We start from the raw sequence: 4,164 nt of genomic DNA on the forward strand, positions 1-4,164 counted from the left end.
TCCTCCATTTGGGGGTTTCTGAAAGGCTGAGTCCTCCAGTAGTTTGCCCTTCCTAGAAACCCAATCTCTTTATTTCAGTCTGAGCAAAACAAGAACACATGCAACCTGCCCACAGATACCTCCTTGGATTTAGAAGTTTGAGGGGGCAGGGAGGGCTCTGAGGAGGTCTGTCACCCAACCAAACAGTCCCCAAAATTGGGATGGAGGGAGGCAGTCAAATGTTGCCTGCAACATCCTGAATTATTTGCAAAGTCTTTTGGACTCCTTAAACCCTGAATTCCTCATTCTTTATCATTCTGAAACCCATATGTGATCACAATAGAAATTTAATCCATATGTTTCTCATTCACTTATACTTAACAGACCCAAACTTGCTTTGCAAAAGAGACTGAATAGCCAAGAAAACTTTTGAGATCTTCCAAAAGTTCCCCCAAACCTTCTCTCCCCTGCAGACAAGAGGTCACACTTGGCCTCCTGTATACAAATGCCTCACTGGCTCCAGCGAGCTCAGACTGACTTTTAGCTTTAGAGGCTCTGAGAGCCGTGTAAGTCCAAAGACATAAAATCATACCCTGCATCTTTTTCACAACCCAAACAATCTGTGGTGGGTAAACAACCACTGGTCTCTTCTGTGGATCGTGTAAGGGAGGAAGAGAGGAGGGCAGGTGGGGCAGGTGACGCAGGGGACAGAGCTAATGAGGAGGGAGCAGGGTGTGCTGTCTGCACAAGGTTCATCACATGTAGTCTTAGCTCTGTTGCACCGATGTCAAATAGATCTGGATTCTCACAGTCAGAACCATATCTTCTATTTCTGTCAAATCCTCCAGGAGTGAGGGTAGTACAAACTATTAAGCAGTTCTCAAATATAGCCCAACTAATGCTCTTTTTTAATTCTAAACTGGCTGTTAGAAAAACAGCTCCCTCCTATAGACTTTAGTGTTCGATTAAAAGGATGCCTGGGGGCAGTGTCCCAGCAAAGGCTGATCAGCAGGTGCAGGAAGGGATGACACAGCCTTATCTCTTGCCACAAGTGCAAGGTACACTATTACAAAGTGTCTCCCTCACATACCTTCTGATTTTTAACTGCTACACTGTGGACACTTTCTCCTCCTGCCCTGCTCCTGATCAGCTCCTGTGTTTCCCTTGTTACAACCTTTTTCTTTGACACCAATGCCTGGCCTCAGAGACCATCTCATAGGTCTAACCATAGACATAGATTTTCTGGTTTGATGTTCAATGTTCTATCCTAACTTGCTGTGTGACCTGAGTCCTTGGGGTCTTCATCTGAAAAATGAGACAAATAAGACCTATGTTACGGCTCTGTAAAGATTAAGTGTGGGACAAGCTATTATAGGCTTTGGTATAGTGCCTGGTACATTCAGTGACTCAGGGAAATGTACCCTGTATTAATATCATCACCTCCATACTAGCCAAGGTGTATTTCTTATTTATGGATTGGAGTTCACGTGGAGGCTTAATTTTAAAAAGACCTGATGCCATTTTGACTAGAATTCTTAAGTAGGCTACAGAGGTTGCACTGGCTCTAGAGAAGAGAGGGAAAAATAAGAACCTACACAATCACTCAGATGAATTAATTTCTATTTGTAAGGTCTATCACTGGGAATAAGTACAATCGAGGCTTTACCCTGTTAACAGTATATTGTGTAACGGCAAAAAAAAAAAAAAAAAAAAGCCTTGGCTGATTTATGTCAGGGTATCTTTTAATAAAAGTCAGAATTTCTGTGCATATGCTTCAATCATACTTTTTGGAGTGTTCCCCCAAAGAATCCACTCTTGCTTCTCAGGTTTAGCTCAGAGGAATTCAGTATACATCCATGCAAGGCTAGACCTGAAGAATCCTGATCTTCAGACTTTTCTCCATTTGTAGCATAACAGAAGATGAGACGGCTAAACCACCTAGGCAAAGAGAAGTCGACTACCACATGATCCAGCAATCCCACTACTGGGTATATATCTGAGGGAAATGAAATCAGGATATTGAAGAGATATCTACACATCCATATTTATTGTAACACTGTTCATATTAGCCAAGATTCAACCTAAATGTCCATCAACAGATGAATGGATAAAGAAAATGTGGTATATTTACACAATGAAATACTATTCAGCCATAAAAAGAATGAAATCCTGTCATTTGTAGCAACATCGATGACATTATGTTAAGTGAAGTCAGCCAGGAACAGAAAGAGAACTACTGCATGTTCTCACTCATATGTGGAAGCTAAGAAAGTTGATTGCATAGAAGTAGATAGTACAATAGTGGTTATCAGAGGCTGAGAAGGGTAGGGAGAGGACAGAGTGGGGAGAGGATGGTCAATGGGTACAAAGTTACAGTTAGATAGGAGAAATAAGTTCCAGTGTTCCATTGCACGGTAAGGTGACTAGTTAATAATATACTGTATCCCATAAATATGTACAATTTTTATGTATTAAAAATAAATTCCCAAAAAAAAAAAAAAACTATTTGCAGATATTTGGGTAGCTCGCCTACTTAAGAAACTATGATAAACTGAGAAGTGTTTATCCAATATCAGCTGAGGTGATGAGGGGGGGAGGAGTTTATCCCTTACATCTCTGTAGCAAAGGAGACTGACAAGAGCATTAAAAAACAGTGATGGCTGGATGGGAGGAGGTATAGAGAAGAGGGCTGGGGAGAAAGGCTGTGAAACCCAGCACTCTTTGGCTACCTGATATGTTACCAGGGTGCACATAAGCGGCACATGTGCCAGACAGTCATGGCACACAGAACTGATCACAGCCCTTCTTCCTGCCAATTTGGACTAGGCCTCTGAATCTTTCACAGGCCAGAGTGCCCCAAGGCCCTACAATCAGCAGAAGTCTGTGTGCTGTGAAGTCTCCCTATCACCTCCAGGCGGGACACTTTCACATACATTCCCCCATCTAAGACGCTAGACAAGCCTGAGCCACACCCATTTCTGATGGAAAAGAAACCGAGTTTCAGATAATTAACTCAAGTCCGTTCCTGAGCTCACAAATAGGGCAGAACTGGGATTCAGACCCAATTCTGACTCAAGAACCCATATCCTTCCTGGGACACGTTTCGCAGAAAAAAGGTTGTGAAAAGGAGACGTAATGACACAGCAGGCAGACAGCATCTTCTTTAACATTTGGTCTGGGGCCAGCCCCACTCCTGGGCCCTGGATGGAATATGTCCCTTGGGAAATTCAAGAGGTGATGGGATTTTCCTAGGTCAGGGAAAGAAACACACACACACATTCCAGTGGTATCTTTTCCCTCTTCTCCATATTCAATAGCAGTTCTCTGAGAATGTTAAGTGAGCCTCATATTAAAGAGGAAAAAAAAAAAAAACACTCAAAAATTATTTTTCTACTTAAATGAGTTCTTATAAAAGAGAAATGGTTTGTAACACAGACGCAAGGGAGACTAAAAGAAGAAAGAGTGCTCAGAGGGAAAGTGGATCTGGGAGGGTTTAACCTCTGCCTGTACTCAATAAAAGACCACACTAATATGTAAGGTATGTAAACACTGTAGAACAATCAGAAACAAATGAAATGATGGCTTCACAGAATAACAGTATTCAGCTGTGGGAAATGGCCAGGAGGCAGCTTTTGTTATGAACAGATCATTCGGATGCAAAGCAGGCCTGACTTTAACCCTTGGAATAGGCTATCTTGGGTATGAGAATGTATCTTGGCCCCATCTGGACTTCCTTAGAAGAAAAGAAAAAGGAAGAAAAGCAACTATCAGTAAAATATATGACATGATGTAGGACAAGGCTCAGTCCTGTAAGAATGACTTAAACAGAAATTGTATATTATAAATCTACTGTATTTAGGTTACAAAGTAATCAATGACAATTATAATTGCTCTTATTTTTTTAAACGCATTCATTACGAATGAAGATGGCAGAGGAGGGGTGGGGGCGGGGAGGAGAGAAGCTACTCTGTGCTGTTTGTTTCATGCACATTCTCATCTGTAATCTTCATGATAACCCAGCCATTTCCTTCAGTTTACAGATAAGGAAACCTTGGCTCACAAAAATTCAAAGTCTTGCTCATTCTTGTACAGGTGCCAAGTGGCAGAATAGGAATTTGATCTGGGTCTTTCTGACTCCAAAGGTCATGTTCTTCCTGCTATGCCTGGCTGCCTCTCAGCTACCTG

Source organism: Galeopterus variegatus, unplaced genomic scaffold, assembly GCF_000696425.1.
Source record: "Galeopterus variegatus unplaced genomic scaffold, G_variegatus-3.0.2 Scaffold15269, whole genome shotgun sequence".
In the NCBI taxonomy this organism is placed as follows: Eukaryota; Metazoa; Chordata; class Mammalia; order Dermoptera; family Cynocephalidae; genus Galeopterus; species Galeopterus variegatus.